The sequence below is a fragment of the Malaclemys terrapin genome, chromosome 7 (assembly GCF_027887155.1).
Source record: "Malaclemys terrapin pileata isolate rMalTer1 chromosome 7, rMalTer1.hap1, whole genome shotgun sequence".
NCBI lineage: Eukaryota > Metazoa > Chordata > Testudines > Emydidae > Malaclemys > Malaclemys terrapin.
This window is the reverse complement of record NC_071511.1, coordinates 68347118-68368204: the sequence shown is the minus strand read 5'-3', so window position 1 is coordinate 68368204 and position 21087 is coordinate 68347118. Positions and strand designations below refer to the sequence as shown.

The window sequence follows — 21087 nt, the reverse complement described above, 5'->3', positions numbered from 1 at the left end:
TCAAGCAGTGCCGGTGCAAGGATATTTTGCGCCCTAGGCGAAATTTCCACCTTACGCCCCCCCCGCAAATTGGTTCATTGAGGGGCAAATCCAACTAGCCTTTATAGACCCCAGGGGCCAGCCATGCCCAGGGGCTGCTCTCCAGACCAGGTTCCCCCCCTCCCTGCCTCCTGAACTCCCCTGGAGGATGCACAGTCGTCGTCCCGTCCCCCCTCCCCCCGCAAACCCTCCCCACCCCATCCTGGCAGCCTCCACCCCGAGTCCACTCACTGGCTTTGCTGGGCTTGGGCTGCTGCAGCAGCTCGGCAGGGAGGAGCCGCCTTCCAGAGGCACCAGAGAGCCAGAGCGTCCCGCTTTTGGCGGAGGCGAGCCCCAGCCACGGAGGAGCCGGCGTGGCGCAGGGCAGCAGCACCTCTGTAAAGGCAGCAGCGCCACTAGCGGGGAGCAGCTGCGCCCCCCACCCCTCCTGCCCAGGCTGCGGCCCGGCGCCCCCCCGCCCCCGGGGGCTCCTGCAGGCTGCAGCGGATGCATGTGGGCGCTGGCCCCCCATGCGCCCTCCCCCCCGGCTTCCCCCTCACCTAAGGTTACCATATTTCAACAATCAAAAAAGAGGACCGGGGGGGGGAGCCCTGCCCTAGCCTTGCCCCCATCCACTCCCTCCCACTTCCCATCCCCTGACTGGCCCCCTCAGAACTCCCAACTCCCCCCTGTTTCTTGTCCCCTGACTGCCCCTGACTGCCCCAAACCTTATTCACACCCCCGCCCCCAGAAAGACCCCCGGGACTCCCATGCCCCATCCAACCACTCCCCGCCCCCTGACAGGACCCCCAGATCTCCCGACCTAACCCCTGCTGCTCCCTGTCCTCTGACTGCTCAGATCCCTCTCCACAGCCCCGCCCCCTGACAGCCCCCCCCCCCCCCCCCGAGAACTCCTGACCCATCCAACTCTCCCCCTGCTCCCTGACTCCCCCCGCACCCTGTGACTCCCCTTACCATGCCCATGCTGGTCAGACGCTGGGTCCACGTGGAGGCAAAACACACTGCCGCACGCACAGCCCCTCCCCTGCAGAGTGCTGAGGAAGCAGGAGAAGGAAGCTCCGAGATGGGCAGCGGCGGTGGCGGCTCACGTGCCCAGGAGCCGCAGAACCCGAGCGCGGTGAGGGGGGATCCAGGGGACGCGCCTCCCTGGGCTGCGGGCGGCGGCCCCCGTGTGCCCCCCAGTTCCCCCCTCGCCGATCTCAGGCTCTGCAGCTCCCAGGAGTGAGAGCCGCCGCTGCCCTTCCTGGAGCAGGCTCAGGGCCCCACGCCCTGGCGGCAACTCACATGCCCGGAAGCCGCAGAGCTCAAGCACAGCAAGGGGAGAGCCGGGGGGCACACAGTGGCCGGCGCCCGAATGCATCTGCTGCAGCCTGCAGGAGCCCCCTGGGGGGGGGGCGCCAGGCCGCAACCTGGGCAGGAGGAGTGGGGGGGCCTGGCTACTCCCCACTAGCAGCCGTGCCGCCTTTGCAGGGCTGCTGCCCGCCTGCACTGCATCGGCTCCTCCATGGCTGGGGCTCACCGCCCCCGCAAGCCAACACTCTGGCTCTCCGGTGCCTCCGGAAGGCGGCTTCTCCCTGCCGAGCCAGGACACCGCTTTTTGGTGCCCCCAAACACTAGGCGACCGCCTAGTTTGCCTAGTGGTTGAACCCAGGGCCGGCTCCAGGCACCAGCTTCTCAAGCAGGTGCTTGGGGCGGCCATTCCGGACAGGGGCGGCAGTTCCAGGTATTCGGCGGCAATTCGGCGGAGGGTCCGTCATTCGGCTTTTTTTAGATCGCGATCGCGGCTTTTTTTTTTTTTTTTTTTTGGTTTTTTTTTTTTGGTTTTGCCTGCTTGGGGCGGCCAAAACCCTGGAGCCGGCCCTGGTTGAACCGGCCCTGAACTCAAGTCAAAAATGTTAATCATCAAGTTACAGAAGGAAGGTGCCTGAAAGCTACCATTTCTGTAGTCAAGCATTATTTAAAAGATGATAAAAAACACAAAAACCAAATTACAAATAACAAATGAAGGCTCTTGACCTAAACCTCTAAATGCAAAAAGAAAACCCGTGCTTTGGCTCATACCATCATATTAAGATATGGTAGGACAGCTAGAGTGTAAAACCATGTGGTATTCAGATATTGGTCCGTCACATTTGTGCAATCCCATTATCACCCTTAGAAAAGTTTGGTCTGATCATATCAGTGTGTATTTCAAGAAGTGTACAGAATTGAACCTGTGGAATAATGGGCCCTAAGAAAACAATTAGTTTCTACTCAGTAGTCTGCTTTCCAGGTTAAAAAACGAAATCAGCTTTTAAATAGTATGCTAAATAGAGAACCACATGCCGTCCAAAGTTGTATGATGCTCAAACTATTTTTTCACCATACCGACATTTACATCTGCATTAAACCCCTCATCCTCCAACTAACAACATTTAGGAAAAAAACTTCAGTCTAAAATTAAACCTGCAGTTGTTTAGGGATAAAAGTAGCCAACTAAAGCTAGCCTAGCTTTTAATCTTTATACTGTATTCTTTACGAATGAAATTTCTCTCACACACACTTCCACTCCCTTTTCCTCCATCTCTGTGTGTAACTGGAAGACACTTTCTCTAATTATATCCTTTTCTATAGATGCTACAACACACAAATATTACAAGCACACACAAATTTAAAGGCTGCTTTCAGGCTGAGACTGTCCCTGTTCAGCTGGATGCAAACGTTTCTAATTAAATTAAGAATATCACAAATACTTAGCCTCTCCCCCACACCCTCTTAAGTACAGTGGGAGCCACAATTGAAAAGGGGAGTTTGTTCCAATTGCCTGCTAATCACCTGATGCTGTCCTGATCCATTGATGTGGCAGAAAGACACAGGTGGAGCACTCCAGCTGTTGAACTGATCTCTTGAAGTTCCTCATCCTAGTCACTCAAAGATAGCAATGAAAACTAATAACATTTGGAGCATCCCTCAATCATTAAAATTTTCTTAACACGGGGGCAGGAAGATTTAAGCATTATCAACATGGGGAAAAAAACACACCTCAAAACATTTTCAAACCTGTTTCACTTACAAGTATTGTTTAAGCCACATTTGTTTTCAAGACATAAATCACAAATCTGATCTTATTTCCTGGCACGAAACCTTTAGGGCACAATCCTGCAAACACTTAAGCACATATCTTTACTAATGCAAGTATCTAGGTGTACTATACGTGCAACTTAAGTTACTCATCTGCATGTGTGGGCAAGGGCAGGCCAATATACATTAATTGTAAGGGTTGAGACCCAGATTTTTAAAAGTATGTAGGCACTGCTGTGCTCAGTGTCCCAACTCTACGTGATATAGGAGCCTAAATCTCATTTCAAAAGGGATTTAGGCACTTGGGGGGGTCTAAATTCCATCAACATTTAGGCTCCTAAATCAATTAAGCATTGCAATGTTCAGCACAGCAACACCTTAATGCCTTAAGAATTTTGGACCTTAGACCCCTTAGGTTTTAAAGTAAATGGAAAGGGTACGGTGGTTATATCAGGGTGTGTGTTTGTATCTCAAACTAAAAATATTACACATTCACAAAACAAGCCATGTCTATCTTCAAACACAGCAGTTGCCAGAGAACACCAGCCTTTTCAGTGTTGTTTATTAGGGTTTTGTATTTATTGACCAAAGAAGCCAAGCAATCTTTTAAAAGGGATTGGCATACGTATAGCTCATCTTTAGCCTCCTTTGAAAATGTTTCCAAATCCATATTGGAAGTGAGGAAAGAAACTTGGCTTCCAAATTCTTTGCTTCCTCCATAAGAAAATTTCAGATCACTTTCCTGCCTTACTAATTTCTGCCACAAAATAAAGTGAGAAGTCACGAGAGCCTGAGGGGAATAAACAGAAAAATATAAGTATTTAAAAATATATTTAATGCGCCAGGAGATATGACCTATGTTTCATCATTTTGTGACTTAATATACTGGGAAATTGCTAGGCAATACTACCAATATTTTTATTTCCATTTCTCTCTATTGAGAAAGACAGTTTCAGACAACGGGGAGCTAAAAATGACATGCCAGGCCTCTGTTTTTCTTTGTTTAAACCAAGTTCAGTGAGGTACAAAGTACTAAACTATACAGCAGTGTCAGAAATACTTGAAATTCTTCTGCAAAGAAGTATCCGAAATTTTGGTAGCGCTTTCATGACAGGACTATTCCCAAAATAGGAATTTCTCAAACAGTTATAACGAAGTTTATGCACTGAGAAAATAATTTTCCTATTATTTCAGGTCATGTCACATCATAATAAAGTCAATAAGTATTGGAGTGGGCAAATTACTTGGAACCTATCAGGGTGTTTTCACTTTCTGCATTTAAGTGTGAAAGGAATCTAGTAAAACAATTACATGAAGCCCTGATCAAAAACCTATTGTTAAGCATCTCGCTTCGCCTTAGTAATGAACAGTTATAAATGGAACAAAATTAGTATATATTCATGTGATTTCCCCCCCCCTTTTTACTTCAATGATAAATACATTCACCTAGGGTTGCCAAGCGTCCAGTTTTCAATCGGAATGCCCGGTCGAAAAGAGGCCCTGGCGGCTCCGGTCAGCACTGCCAACTGGGCCATTAAAAGTCCAGTCAGCGGTGCAACAGGGGCCCGGGGCTAAGACAGGTTCCCTGCCTGCCCTAGCTCTGCACAGCTCCCAGGAGCAGCCACCAGGTCCCTGCAGCCCCTAGATGCATGAACGGCCAAGGAGGTTCCGCACACTGCCCCTGCCCCAAGGGCCGGCTCCGCAGCTCCCATTGATCGGGAACTGTGTCCAATAGGAGCTGCGGGGGCAGCACGTGTCCAGGGGCTGCAGGGACCTGTTGGCTACTTCCTGGGAGCTGGAGTAAGTGTCGCTGGGACCCTGTACCCTCTCCCGCACCCCAACCTCCTGCCCCAGCCCTCTCCTGCACCCCCTATTTCTGGCCCCACCCAGAGCCCACACACACACACCCCAGCTCCCTGAGCCAGCCCCGTAAAAGTGAGTGAGGGTAGGGGAGAGCGAGCAACAGAGGGAGGGGGGATGGACTGAATGGCCTCGGAGAAGGTGCAGGAGTGGGGCCTCAGGGAAGGAGTGGGGCATGGGGTGGGGCAGGGGTGTTCTCTTTTGTGCAATTAGAAAGTTGGCAACCCTACATTTACCTGTGTTTCTAACAGCATTGAGCAGAGCCAGGCAGGGTACTATCAGAAACAGCACAAGCTTGTGGGACAGTTGTACTACATGAATCAGTGTTGTTGTTGTTGTTGTTGTTGTATCTAAACAGGTCTAATATCTGTTAAAATCGGCAAGGAACCTCTATCACCTAAGGTAGCATTGAACCCAGATATCCAAAGATTAAAGATAATGTATTAAACACACTGCACCAATCAGTCAACTTACATTCTAACCCAAACAATGGAAATATGTCAAATCTTCAATACAGATGCTTAACATCTCTGTGTTTTAGTTAAGGGAACTACAATAAACCCAAATTGAGCATATTAAATATTTTGTTGCAGACCTCTTATTTCTGAGCACATAAGGTATTTTCTGACAAGGCAGGCTGAGAGAGAAGTGGAGGGGGAAAGTTGTAAGAGCCAGTGGATCTGTACATATTTTGGTAGATTTACTTAGTAAGTTGTTCTGGATAAACATTTAAGACATTATTTACTGTTGTTGCATCTGCCCTTAAATGGCAACTGTAAGAGCATGGATAAATGGACTAAGATGTCATCTATCCACACTACAGTTCCTATGGAGCAGTTTACTTTCAGACCCTCTGCTTTTAATCTGTGTCAATGTTATTACCAACTCAGTGCCACTCCCACTTATTTAAATCAATGCCAGATAAGGTCCTAGTTTTTTAGCTTCCTAAATAAATGCTTCTGAACAAATTTTTCTCCGTCTTCTACAGCAGAACAAATTATCACAATAAAGCTGTGACATACGAGGACTATTGCCTTTTCTGGTCCTGATCCTGGAAGTCTACCTTTTGCATGCACAATTTCCTTTAAAGTGAATCGGAATCCTGCATAGAGAACTTCCAGGTCGATGAAACCAAAAGATCCAGAGTTAAAAGCACAAAACATACATAATGCAAAACTGCATACACAATACTATGCGCATGCACACAGGGAATATATGATGGTGTGTGGTCTGACTTAAGGATTTTATCGGCAGGTGGTTAAGATGTCCTCATTATTATCAAATGGCTTTGCCACTGGTCAGTTATGTAGGTCAATTCAAACCAGTGCCAGTAAAAGCTATACACCACACCACTGTTTATTCTGCATATGCCACAGACTTGACAGAAAAATATTTATTAATGTTTCAGGGAGTTTCAAAAGAAAGTTACTAGAATTACTATTATACCCCTCTGCCTGTCAAACCAGTGGTCTGAGTTAAAAGAGGCCTGATTTTCTGAAATACCGAGCGCCCACATCTATTTTAATCAACTGCAAGCTCTCTGGGGCAAGGACTGTCTTTTACTATGTGTTTGTAGTGTGGCTATCATAACGCAGTCCCAATCCCCAATTTCTACTTTAATACAAAACACAAATAATAATACTAAAAATAAGTGCCCATCACCTCTTAAAATGTAACCCTGTAAGTCCTAGCACACAGACCTGACAGGGAAATTACAATTCAAAGTCACTGGCACGGGATTTTAAAAAATATTGGACTTGTGTCTGCCTCATGCTTCTTTATGAAATATAAACAAAGTCTGAATGAGTTTTTCTTTGCTTGCACTTATACCTTAGACGCTAGGTTCCCTGTAAGCTGCAAAGCCACGCAGCAAGCTATTTAGGGCCGCGCAGGTCCCCCAGCGCAGCCTCTCTGGAGCTGCCAGGGGGAGAAGCCCCTCCCCCGGCCCAGCCCAGGCCCGCCGGAACTGCCAAGGCCTGGGAGAGGAGCTCTTCCACCAGAGCTGCCGCGGTGGGGAGAGGTGCTCCTCCCTCCCCAGCCCAGGTGCTGCTGCGGGGAGAGAGCTGGGGGGAGTCCTCTCTTCCTGCCGTAGCCCCGGGGCAGCCTGCACCCCAAACCCCTTATCCCCAGCCCCACCCCAGAGCCTGCACCCCAGCTGGAGCCCTCACCCCCCGCACCCCAACCCTCTGCCCCAGCCCTGAGCCCCTCATCCCTGACCCCACCCTGGAGCCTGCACCCCTCTGCCCCAGCCCTAAGCCCCCTCGCACACACTGAACCCCTTGACCCCACCCCACCACATGAATTTTGTTATGTGCACCAATATGGAGGCATTTTTTTCACACATCACCTCCATATTGGTGCACATAACAAAATTCATTCCGTACATGGGTGGGAAAAATTAGGAGGGAATGCTGCTTAGAAGTATCAGATATGCAAGGTCTGGTTTTGCCAGAAGACTTCTTGTAGGCCTCAGATGACTGAAGTGAGCTCTTACACCATAACTGAAAGATGTGGGTGTGAGATATTTGACAAAGATGTCCTTTCTCCCAATTGTTAATTGCACATTGGAGCTTTGTGTGTGTGTTAACAAAAAACAAAAGTTTCAAAAAGTCTGACCAAATATTTCTTCCCCATTCAGTCTCTTGATTTGCAACACTCCTTAAACAGGTCATCTGAAGAATCACCATCAGCAGTTTTAAAAGCTTGTTCGATCAGTCGGCTATGAGGGAGGAGCAGCAGAAAAGATGAATTGGTGAGGAGTGCACAAAAATGCAGATGTTATTATGGCGGAGCAGGAGGGAGTCCACAGTTAAGTTGCCTTAGAGTTTTCAGTAAGCGTATACTCTATCTGCACAGTGTTCACAAACAAGGAACTACTTCTCAGTGCCTCAGTTTCTTTATCTATAAAATGGAGATAATACCTACATAACAGTGCCATCATGAGCTGTACTTAAAGTTTATAAAGTACTTTAATAAGGTTGGATTGAAGAGATATAATAATCATAGAAGCACTGTCAGGAGGAAGTTCACTAAACCAGGTTCCTTTTAGAAGGAGCAGTCCAATCTTAGATACAAAATGTTAAATCAAATGTAAAGTGCATCAACCTGCAGCAGAACAAAAAGAGGAAGCTTTCTTTGAAAATGCTTGGGGGTGGCATAGGGTTGCTGCAAGGGCAGCCAGTGCAAGCTGTGCACCTGTTGTAAACAAGTTAACTTCTGTGATCCTATTGTTGGGAAAGAGTTATAAGAGCTTTAAACAAACATCGAAATTGTAGGAAAGACACAAAGAAATGAGACAGATCTTATGACAGTCACATCATTCTTCTTTCCCTCTGCAAACCTCAGCAGAAGAAACCCTCTCTCTCATTTATAAATTGTTCTATTAAGAATTTAATGCCACTGAGGAAGTCTCAAAATTATTTTTAATGCTTTTTCCCCCCCTTGGGAAGAGGAAAAGGCAACCAGATGGGATGTCCGTTGACCTATGAACACTTTTCCGCTTTTAACAGTGATGGCTCTTTACTGTCACACACTTCTTACCCTGGTAACCAGCATTCTCAAACTCTCTCTTAACCTGAAACACACTCTAGGCAAATTTTCCTTACAGATAAGCATTCCAACTTCTGGTCACTAAGGTGGCCAAAATCTTATGAGCAACTGCAATCCCGTGGAATCCTTAAGGTTTGTGTTGAGGCCATGCTGTGTGTGATACTTAATTGAAAACATTACAGCTCCTGAAAAAAGAGCCTGTTCCAGACTATAAAGGCTTTGTTTTGCTTTAACATTATTAAATTTGGAGGCAGAAAGGGGAGCTCTTAAAAACCTCACTGTGAGAAAGGAATCCTCTTATTAAACCCAACTTAAGTCATTGCCCAAAAGCTTCCTTAACACACAGTTAAGGTTGCCTGACAGTGCCTCATTCCCTTTCAGAATGTTGAATGCACCTATACCGAAACCAGGAAATACATAGTCAAGGTACACACCAATCCCTCCCCACAACCTCCGTTCTGCCCCCTGGAGCTGGCAAGAGCCATTGATGATAAAGTGTAAGTATGTTTCAGCCAGGGCTGCCCTATAATAGGAAGACACTAGGAATAATTAAATGAATGTGCTATTTTAAGTGGTTGGTTGTGTCCCACAGAACTGTATTCTCTCATTTGTCTGCATTCTGTGCCAACGGCTCTTCGGTGTGTTATTAACAGCTATATTGACTGGTGCAGGGATACTTGCTGTAGATTGCCACAGCTCACACTGGGATATGAGGAGAGGTGCATCTGCACCCAAATGTATCCTGGGCCCCTCCTTTCTGTGTTGAGTTATGTGGGTTGTGTGGGCAGAAGAGCACAATGGTCTGTTGTTGCCATAGGGATTTGTAGCAAGCTGCAAGCATACATGACAATACACTACAGGAAAGAGGTAAGTTTGGGTGATGTTCCAGAAGGAATCCTTAGGACAAGGGTCAAAGGAGCTAACATCTGCCAACTCTGAGGTGGTTTGTCCTGAACAGGTGAAATGCTTTGGTATAGGCCCGGCACAGCCAGCTTGTGTTCACTAAACCCATCCTAAATATAACTTTTGCCTTAATGAGGACATAGCCTGACATTTTCTACTGCTGTACTCAGCTACCATCCCTGGAGTGTTCCATATCATCTGGAAGGACAGAGTGCTGCAATGTTATCTGTCGGGGTGGGCTGGGGTATCATTCAAAAGAGGGCAGAGTTAAGGGTGCAGGGCACAATTGGCAGTACTTTAACTCTGTAGTTCCTATTTTTCATAGATTAAAGTATAGGTGCATTTGACTTCCTGATGACATAAGAGGCACTCCAGTCAACCTCAGCCCTACATTAACCATTTCTGGGCAGTGAATTTCCCTTGTTTTTTGAGGAAATGATAGTACTGAGGGGGCCATGATGGGAGGGCTGAAGGAGATCACCTGGGGAACACCTCATTGCTATTCAAACACTTTGTATCTGTAACATCCTGGAACCAGCATGGCTACAAGAACACTGCATACCTCACGGCCATTCACCTACCTGCTCTGCCCTCTTCCTGGCTCCTTCATGCCTCCTGCTATAGCCTCTTGCAATAAGGGTGCCAAACTGAGATAAATTGCAAGTGGGTGATACCAGATTGGGGAGGATCAAAGCCATCATTTGAGCTTCAAATATGGGGGATGGGGGGAGAGACATTAAGAACTGTAAAATTTTGAATCATGTGATTTTTAGGAGGTGGGGTGGGGAATGTATTTCAGGAACACCTTGATCGAAAGATCTCAGATTTGGACCATTAACTCTCCCTGGATTCTCATGAGGCACACAATTTTCAAGACAATTCAAGTAAGGATGTGGATTTCAAAGCACTTAGAAAAATCAGCTGCTAAACAGTAAACTAGTCTCAACCTTAACTATAGTAGCACTATCACCCAGTGATAGTGATGACCTATTAATAGTCATGACCTATTAACAGAGGAAGGCAGAAAGCTCAAGCTGACTGTATTTGGGGAGGGTGGGTGTTTAAACAAGGAAAAGAGAAGAGATGCTTACTCTTTAAAAACTGCTGGCTAAGGCACAGAAGGTGTACCTTTCAGAGCAGGCTGAAAAGCTCTTCTGTTCTCAGAGGGTAACAGGAGCACAGCCAAGAGACAAACACATATTTATCAGAGGAATTGTTTTTTCCTACTAAATGACCAATTGAAGCCCTTACCATTTTGTCATATATCTGTGTCACTGTATCCCCAATAAATAAACTGCTCTGATTAGTTATGAGACTATCTGGAAACCCCTAGGAGACTGATAACACTGGCTTTGTCAGCCAGTCAATCATCATGCTCTGCAGTCTCACAGACATGCACAAACAAAAACCCCAAACTTGCTCACAGCTGAGCTGCATTTCTCCATTTATTTCACTCCTCCAAGTCCCCTCTGCCAACAAGTGTGTTAATCTGTTAAGCAAAAGGTCCTTACAAAACGAGGGCAGATAATATTTCACCAGGTACAGAAAACTGTAACAAGATCAGGGCACAGTTTATCTACACTGTATGCATTTGTGTATTAAGCAGATCGACCTGTTAGTATCCTTCAATTAATACCATCCTGGCCCAGATTGACTTATGCTTGTGAAATAACTCACCAGGAGACTGTTTACACACACAGCTCCTTCCCCTCTTCCTCCCTCCCCTCCCCAACCCCCGATTACCTCCTCCAGTGATTTCTTACACGTGGTTTACAATAGCAGAGGCAAGAAACAGTTTCAAGAGGCCAGACACAGTGATTAGAAAATTACCATGTTGATTTCATATCACACTGTATGGAAGGTATATAATGTCTGTTGGCTTCATTCTGATGCTAATTTCTAGTAGATACATTTATTAATATCTAGTTTGGAATTGCTCCCAGTTCCTACCTTATGTTAAGCTTTCAGGAAGTAGTGACTGCTGTGGAGAGTAGTAAGATAAAAACATGTGCCCTTCACAATTAACAAAAAGCTGAGCAACCAGTTGAGTCTGCACACACAATATTCATGGAAGCTGGGGCCAGCCAAAGGTAGTTCTACCTCGCCACGGCCTTAGCCCAGTAAAGAAGGCTCAGAGCAACCAAGCATGCCTCTGAGCTTGCACTCCATACAGTACTGAAAAACTAAAATATGGTTCTATTGCAAAGGAGATAGCAGGGCAGGGAACCACAGAATACTTTGAGAGAGAGAGAGAGAGAGACAAAATTCAAGGCTGCATAGATCTGGAGAAGGATGTCTTAGTATTATGACATCTGTTTTATAAATCGACTCTTCACCATCCGCTGACATATAAACATTTAGTCAGGAGAAAATCAAATAGCAAGCTCCTTACGCAGACAAACAGTGAACAGTAGGGGCAATCCAAATCCACAGATTTATGGTACTTCCACAGATTTCTGTAGTGCCATGAATAGTAAAGGGATTTTATATTTAAAAAAAAAAATCCTACCTAGATTGAACCAATAGGCTACACACTTTACTTTGTGAAGCAATTCACTGCAGCTTTGTAGAGTCAAAGAGAGACAGTATCAACAGAAGGAAAATTTCCCATATTCATTTTAATGAAGTGTTAATTTGATAGTTTAGATGTGACCACCTGAATGCAAACTTATTAAATAACTAAATAAAATACAAAACACCCAGCCTGAATTACTGAACTATCATTACAAAGGGCATATGGGTCTATTTTGTTTTTAGCCCTTTAGAGACACCTTTAAAAAGTAGGCCATCATCCCCTCACCCCAGAAACAATTGGATCCAGCTGTTCCAGAATTGAATGATAGGAATATAAGCTACTGCTTTTACCCCCATATGCAGGTTTGAAAGGTATAATTATCTCAACTGATGCAAACATAAGACAGCTTGAATCAAATGAATATTTCTGAGTTACACAGAGGGGTATGTTCCTTGCAGACTTGGGTTCTTCCCACTGATTAAAGTTAATTTCTATTATCATGGGCTGGATAATTTAGCTAGGCACACTAAGGACCTACACAAGATAGTTTTCTCTCTCCCACTAGAAAAGTACTGTCTACACTATTTTTCATCCTTCTCTCCTTGGGAGAAAGTTGTACCACTTTGCTCATATAATCAGAGCCCAACATTTGCAAGTAGTAAAAACCACTCAGTTTTCAATGCATCTCAACCTATTAGAAACAAAAGCATCACATGACAAAGCCTAAGACCATCTCTACTCTCATAATACACTACTGCCTCCAACAGTCAAACTAGGATGATCCATTACACCTCCTTGCCTGGACATTTCTCTTGCAACCTACAGCCCTTTTAAAAACCTCCTAAAATTAACCAACCTAAATGCAGATTGTTCTATAAAATCCAATGTAAACAAATAAAATGAAAATTGCTACATAAGAAGTTTTTGCTTTGGGGGAAGAGAGAGGAATAAAATCATTATGACAAAGTAACACTTGCGTTTGCAAACCTTTTGTTTTAAACCAAAAAGACACCCATTTGAAGAATAAATTCTAGCTCCACTGACACTGCCTAGCCTTATGTCAGCAGGGAAGTTTAGATCCACACAAAGTTCAGTGAAATAACAAAACGCTCCTACCATATTCAACTACTGGATATACCCCATGCATATTTGCTTTGTACTACATCTTGATGAAATATGCTTCCTCTTTAAAAAACAAACCAACATCTTAAATGGATAAAGAAGTCTTGTCAGCACAGTAGCTGATGAGTGCAACCATAAACCAATTCTCAACTCCGCAGCAATATTCTCTCCATGTCTTTACACTAATACTGTATAGGATTTCAGAGAAATTGGTATAACTAGGAGGGAAAAATTAGTCAGTTGCATAGTGGTTAAATTCGCTACCACAGGCACCAACTGCAGTCCCAGGTATGTATAAGAAACAGATTTTACAGGTAGAACAATAACTAGATTACTCTCTGCACTGTTTGATTCCCCAAGTTGTTATGACATAGTGACTAAAAACTAGTAGATCCTGAGCCACCCTTATGTTCACTCCTCAAGTCACACTGTACTCTGTATAACTTGGAAATGCAGGGCCCCATTGCCTCCAAATGCTAGGGCACGTTAGCAAGACAGAAGGCAAAACAAAAAACAAAATTAACAAACTTATACGTTTTTCCGGTTTACAGTGAGCAACCAAGCTTTTCTGGCAGATAACACACATGTCAAGTTGCTAGGGACCAGCTAACTTTGGATCAACTGTAGTGTCACTGATGTAATTACCACCCATGAGTTTTGTTGTGGACACAAAACCTTTGGAACCTATAAAAGTGGAAGAGATATAGGGTAAAGGGCAGGCAACTCCCAAGAAAAGTTATGAATGGAAACATATGGTACCGAGAATTCCATCACTTCAACTCCTTGTAAAACTTTCTGATTATTAAAAAAAATCCTTTAAGTAATGGGAAAAAATAACTATTATCTTTTGTGTGATACAATATTTTGGAAAACAAAGTTCTACACCATACTCATAGCCAGGTTTCATGATCTCAGACACTACAAAACATTCACTGTATAGATGTCCAGCAACATGGTTCTTTCCCCAACAAAGTTTTAACTGAGCCTTTGCCATAGACACAATTTCTGAAATCATTAAATTTTATTTAAGGTGTTGTGAACCTTAGCTGCTGTAAACAATGAAAGCATCCATTCATGTTGACATTAATGAGACAGACAAGTGAAATACTAAATTAACTGGCTCTGCTTTTTATTTTTAAATGAAACTAAAATCTCCTTTAAGCTTAGCCTACAGAGTAGACAAGAACTACTTTTGATATAGGGCAAAACCACAGATCTGGCAATTAAATCCTGAGCAATTTTTTATTTTTTTCTTCTTTTTACATCCTAAAGACAATTCTAGAACTTCAGTTCTCATGTTCTTTAAAACAATTTTTCTTTAAAAAAAAATAAACAGGATAGATACTTCAAAATTCATATCATTATTGCACTCAGGAAGAAAACATTGCAGTCTCTTTCCTTAGCCTCAGAATTTTGAAGAAACTAAAAAGGTGATTATTTTAAAAAAAGCAAAATTGTGTCCTCTAATTAGGGGTGTTTAGATTATTTTAAGTAAGTCATTTTTTCCAAAATCTCATTTTAATAAATGGCCTTTTCTCCTCCCCTCCCCCCAACTCTCACCCGAACTCAGAAGAAAACAGTGTCACCAAATGCACTCAACCAGCCTCAAAGTCACACGTGCTCTATTGCAGATCTTGCTTTCAATGTGTCTTTTGTTTGATGGCTGGTGTTTCAACATCCTCGAGTTGAACAGAAAAAGGTCAGCGCAAGTCTTCTGGCATTCATAAATCTGAATCAGGCCCCGCCAAGAGAAGATTGATGCCATAGTAAACTTCCCTCGATCAAAAGAAGGGGGTGCAAGTTTGAGGCAGAGACCAACTCTGTGTCTGCTAGATTAATCCTAATTCTCCCAAAAACTGTCAGTAGTTCTAAGTGTATAATTTTGCTGAACCTCTTTGACAAACTTTTTCTCAGTTGACTGTATATTAATTTTGGGTTAGAACTTTTGCCACAGTGCAAAATGATTGTACAAGTATTAAAGCTGGAATAGTCTTTCATTAGCAACAGCCCTGCCTAATCATTTATTGTGGGGTTTTTTTTTTTTACCCTTGTATCCATATCCTATACCCACCCCCCATTCTCCTGTCTGGAGAGGAGGAGACTGCATCATTAACCTTCCAATTTACAAGGCCAAGTTCCATATTGCCACTATAGAGAAGCTGTTGCTAAAGATTCTTTAAAAGCTCTGGCACTTCAAGGCAGTTGGAACTACTCAACCAAAGCCCAGAGCCAAAGCTTTGCCAAAGCATTAATGGGCTTTTGCCCTTTTAAATTTTATAAGCCTGTCACCTTTCTGATGCACACAGTTCTATTCAGGGTTCTAAATGGCCATTTCATATTTAAAAGAAAGCTTGCATAGGTAGCACCCTAAAACTACCCCAGGTCATTCATCTCCCACCGACTCTCTTACTGTCTCTTAGGAAACCTTTGATAGAGCATTTGTTCAGGCTGCCAAGTTAAATCCTCCTCCCTCATGTCAATGCATTGAAAAAAGCAGTCAGAATACCAGTTTCACTCAGGCCTGCTGAAGTAAATGGAGAAAACCAATTCCTCTGTGCTACAGAGCCATTAAGCCGTTTGCAGATTATTAACTGAGGCAAAAAAATATACACTGTGCACAATCAAACAGTAATGCAGGGCTATTGCTTAAGTTAGCTTCAGTTTCAATAAATTACCTATATGTGGTAGTTTCTAATTCTCAGTCCAGCTGCCTGGACCAGTTAGTGAGAACCACAATCAGAGCAATTTGTTATGTTTTCACCATTATACATGTCAGTTTTATTAAGCATAAGAATGAGGTCTGCAACAGTAGAAGGAACTTAACACAAGAACTAGTCTAATGCTCCCCATCACAGACTCCAAAGTAGGATTGAAATTAAACTATACAGGTGTAAAACAAAAGTTTGCAGAGTAAAAAAATGGGTATAGTAACAACTTCCCCATTCCTCCTTTTACCTCTCCACCCCTCCCCCATTACAAAATCAGCCTAGAGAATCCCATTCCAGATTATTAGAGCAAGGAATACAACATGACTAGATGGCTCCTATTTTTATGTTTACATTCCTTAAGTGTCTTTTAACTGGCTGCCATTCTCCCTTTTACTGCAGCTAGCTCAGCCAGTCTCCCGTGAAAACGATTCCCTCCTTTTTCCTTTCACAATGGCAAGAAAGCAGGAGCTGGGTTCTTTCAATCGGCCCCTCTCCCCCCCCAGCTTCCTGGACAGATGTACACAGGAGAGAGAGAGACTACTCCTGCCTTGTGATTGAGAGAGGCCCCAGTCCCAACTGGCTTTCAAAACCCAGACACAAGGAATTTACACTCAGGCAAGCTTCCCAAAGCCCGGAAAACATGCCCAATCCCCCCGCCACACACGCGCCCCCCGCCCCGGAAAAATACTTTGCTATTGTAACCTTCCTCTTCCCACCCCTTACCCCCAAAGATTCTTCAGTGCCAGCTCGATTGATTACGAGCCTGTCGGTGCACAACCGGAGCAGTCAGGAAAGGTAAACTGGCCAGAAAACAGAAGCTATCCGGAATATTTTAAAACCTCCTTTGTTTTTATGGCACAAGATCGCTCGCTCTCTTTCTCTCAGGCATGCCTAATTCGCCTCATTGTTTCAGCTTTTAAAACTTAAATCTACAACACGACACCACCCCCCCCCGCTATAATTTTCAAGGATTCCTCCTTTTACAGTCAAGACACCTATTTCCCCAACACTGCCCCCTTCCCTCCCCAGCTCAAAGGGGGTGAGGGAGTGATCTGAGCCCCATATCCATAATATAGAACACTCTGGCTCCTTAATCTCTATTCGCTACAATCACAGAAAGGCAAGGAATTTCCTTTTCCGCTGGATCTCCTGTTTTCTTTTTCTGTCTCATTCCCCCTTCTCCTCTCCTTTTCCAGACACACACATACAACCTGTCCCTTTAAGAAATCTTCACACATTTTCTTGTCTCGCAAAAAACAAATGTTCTCTCTCTCTCTCTCTCTCTCTATATATATACATATATATTTCCTTAGCTTGGTTACTCCATTGTTTCGCCTCATTCAAGATACAATCCTTGCCCAGTCACAAACACAGGGAGGTGTGAACATAAGACTGAAATAGACACGAAACTTACCTAGATTGCACAGCAGGCTTGCAGTAAGAAATATAATAAGAAAGCAGGCAGGCAAAAATCCTCTTTCCCCAACTGATTGGCAGCTCTGTTCAGGTGCTTTTAAAAATATTTTTCATTTAAAAGCGGTTTCTCTCTCCTGCTCCCCCCCCCCATACAGACAGTGAAAAGGAGCTCAATGTTAGTGGGTGAGTAAGTGAATCAACTAGCAGAGAGCACAGCAAGTTGAAGTGTCAAATTACATTGGCTATTCTATTACCAAAGGGCCATGCTTTGTGGCTGTTGGCAAAATCTGTCCCAGATTCCTATCTGAAAGGGAGCTGCCTCCTGTAAGGATGTTCTGTCCCTCGCTCTCTATTCTCGCCCCCTCTCTTCCCTCCCCGCATCACATAAAGTTAAAGTTAAAAATGCAAATATTGTTTTACAGGATTTAAAAAAAAAAAACACAAACTTCCTCTTAATCCTAGTGAATGGCGTGCAGTGCAAACCATCCCAGAGTGAACGCATGGGACTATCCTCCCCTCTGGATTTTGATATTGCTGATATTTTTGATATTTTGATATTCCCACTCTGGAATTTATGTAATTAAAAGCGTGCGATGCTGCCCCAGTTTATGTTTTCCTCAAAGGGGATCTTTGCCGGGGTTTGGGGGAAGACGGGGTGGGGGGGGGGAGAGAGAGACTACTGAATGGCTGGTTGCAAGGGTCAAGCTCTTTTGCCTTTTTGATGCGTTTCACGTTATATTAGTTCTGTGGGGTTTTATTTTCAAGGCGAGCAGCCCTAATGATTCAGGAAGGAAGGGATAAAGGAACCGATGGAGAGGAGCGCTGGATTACCCTTCTAGACCCACGGAAAAAAGGCTCTCTGTTCTGGTGGGGAAGGAGAGAAGCTTTTCTAGGACTAGCAAGAGAATAGAATCGTTCCTTAAGAGAGCTTTCTGACTGCCAGTAGCAGCCCCAGCCAACACAATCTCCAGACCGAAGAGGAGTGGCGGTATCACTACACGCACAAGCTTCCCCAAAGAAGGACGGCTTAGGGAAGAGGGAGGGGAAAACAGAAAAAAAAAGAGGAGGGGCTGTTTTTTATTTTAATAGCAACCACTCCGGATGCGGGTGTCCAATTGTCCCTGAAAGTTTGATCGTGTTCTTTGCTATCAATTCAAAGAGCTATCCTCCCCGCCCCACACACTTTTTGACCATGTCACTGCAAATCTCGGGGCTTTAAGATGAGCTCTCAGACCTTACTGCTAGGCGGTTCAATCGAATAACAAAAATAATAGAGGGTGAGTTTTTTTTTTCTTTTTTTTTTTTTAAGAACAAATCCAGCGTGATTTCCAATAAGAAAAGACAAGGACAATTTCTTGTTATTACTAGCACCAATCCTCTAAAAACAACTCCCCCGACTTCTCTTTCCCCTGATAAAATATTGATTGTCCTGGAAGTGTTTTATGATGAGTTGTTAATAAGCCTAATATATTCATTCCGGTTCCAACGGGGTTTGTTAGATTATGCAATTAAGATAAGCAATTTAAACAGTGCTATAGAGCTCTTCATCGGCTCGGATTTATTTTGATGTTGGAGGAGGAGAAAGAGATCTAGTATTTAAAGGATGTCGAGTTACTAGAAGGGGGAGGGACTATGTTTTTATCAGTCAAACTGCAACTGTATTCACATTGCACTATTTACGGTAGGAACACTTTTGCACTTATGCCGACTAACGACTGCAGTTGTTTCCCTGACCCATTTTAATGGTGCTCGCTTATTTACGTGGGTGTTCCGTCTGTAAGGAGAAGGGCGAGTAGGAATTCAGAGTTGATTAGTAGGGGATGGGTCATACCCTTAACTACTACCTTCTCTTTTCCAGCCTGCTTCCTAATACATAAATCCCTCATCAAACCAGAATTTAACCTCATCATGTTCTTGTTGCTATTATTACCTCAAAAAATGTAGCCCCCCCCAAAAATCCGTTTAACCTCGTGTTATTCCTGCTTTTCATTAACACTTTAATGCTCTGAGGACCTGATCCATTATTGAAGTCAGTGGAAGCCTGGCCATTAACTTCGGGGGGCTTTTGATCAGTCCCTTAGTGATTTTTTTCCTGTTCCTCAATCTAAAGTAACCTCCCCACCTCCTTAGTGCTTTTCCCACGTCCCTCTCCCAAATCTACCCCACTAAAGGGTCTTAGTGCTTTCCCCTGATCTCCGAATCCCAGCCCAGTGTGCTTTCTGCCTCCCCTTGCCCCTCTGACCGTGTTTGTAACAGACCAACCAGAAGGCGTGGAGAGCTCCTTATTGCATAGAGCGATCCCCTTCGATCAGGGACTGTCTCCTGACGCGCCTGCAAAGCACCAGCCATATGCAGCTGTGTAAATAATAAATCCCCGCCAGCAGGTCACCTCTATAGCTAGGGAAATGTGGGGAGACATACAGGGGCGCAGATCTGGGTGCTATTGCAATGTACCACTGGCAGGGAGATCCGAAGGGCCCCCGCGGGGGGAAACGAGCGAAATGTTGCTAGAGGCCAGCGCTGTCGGTAACGGGGAGGTGCAGCAGCAGCGTGCGTGGAGGAAGCTCCAGTCCAGGTGCTGCGGGGCCGACTCCGGGCGCCGCGTTTTGCAGACAGCCGCCGTGTCAGCCGGAGAGCGCTGAATAACAAAGACAAGTTTGAGAGCAGCGGCAGCCGCAGCCGCGGCGGCAGGGCTGGCGGAGTGACGTCAGGGAACAATGCCAGTGCCAGCCGCGCTGACACACGCACCGCGCCGCTGCTGCTCCCCACCGCCACACGCAGCGCGGGGCTCTCCGCTACTCTGCGCCTTAAAGGGGCCGCGCCCCGCTGCAGGACCAGCCCCGCTGTGCCCGGCTGCCACTCACACCGGGGTGCGGGAACCGGCCGGGCTTGGTGCTGTTTGGAGCCTTGCTCTTATTTGCTCAAGGCAGCTGCTGGCCCTGCATGGGCCTGGAGGCGGACACGGCTCTTGCCCCCAACGGGGCCGTTCCTACAGGCTCTTACTTACGAGCGTAAGCCATACCTGTGAGCAGGGGGTGCAGGATCGGGCCCCACCTCGGCCACCAGCCTAGACTCCAGACTCCACACACCAGATGGCCCGATCATTAGTTACTAGATTATTTGATTGTTGAAAAAAAACATTGCAGTAGTTCTATTAATTGCCATGGTGCTCATTACACAGGGTGCTTGCTGGGAAAGGCCAAGCTCCTTTTTTCCATGTTGCTCTACTGGGTCAGGAGAAGAAGGGGAGGATAATTCATCTTGTGGTCTGGTCATATGAGTAGGGCCTAGTACAGGGGTTCTCAAACGCGGTTGGGACCCCTCAGAGGGTCATGAGGTAATTACATGGGGGGGGTCACAAGCTGTCAACCTCCACCCCAAACTGCACTTTGCCTCCAGCATTTTTAATGGTGTTAAATATATTAAAAGGTGTTTTTAATTTATAAGGGGAGTTGCACTCAGGCTTGCTATGTGAAAGGGGTCACCAGTAAAAAAGTTTGAGAGCCACTGGCCTAGAAGATCTGGGTTCTTATTCTGTGTCACTCTCCCCATGTGAGTGACCTTGGGCTTGGCACTCAGGAACCAATTGAGATAGCCCCACTACCTTTGGACCCCTTAAGCACCCATTCTGGTTCACCTGGGGGTGTAGTTGCTTATTGACTTCCAAGGGGAAAATTTCCATGCATAAGTGTGGCCAGCAGCAAATTTAAATTTTGAAATGAGTCCTCGAGTTTGGGTGCCGCAGTTGCTGGGTGCCATTTTGGAATACCCAGGGCCTGAGTGTCAGAGGTGCTCAGTGCATAGACCTGATTCAAAGCCCCATGCAGTCAATATAAATATTTCAATTTACTTCAGTGGGCTTTGCATCAACAACCTGCAGCTTTCATAGGCATCAGCTGGGGGTACTCAGCCCCA

At 45.0% G+C, this 21087-nt stretch overlaps 1 protein-coding gene across 13 annotated transcripts in view; it reads right to left on the bottom strand.

The window, feature by feature from the left end:
• The window catches only part of ZMIZ1 (zinc finger MIZ-type containing 1), a 490731-nt gene extending 473385 nt beyond the window's left edge, over positions 1 to 17346 (bottom strand). For all 13 annotated transcript variants that reach the window (XM_054033720.1, XM_054033719.1, XM_054033732.1 and 10 more), the window contains exon 1: positions 17171 to 17346. The gene's annotated coding sequence lies outside the window, so the exon portion shown is untranslated. The remainder of the gene's footprint in view (positions 1 to 17170) is intronic.
• Between the last annotated feature and the right edge of the window lie 3741 nt (positions 17347 to 21087).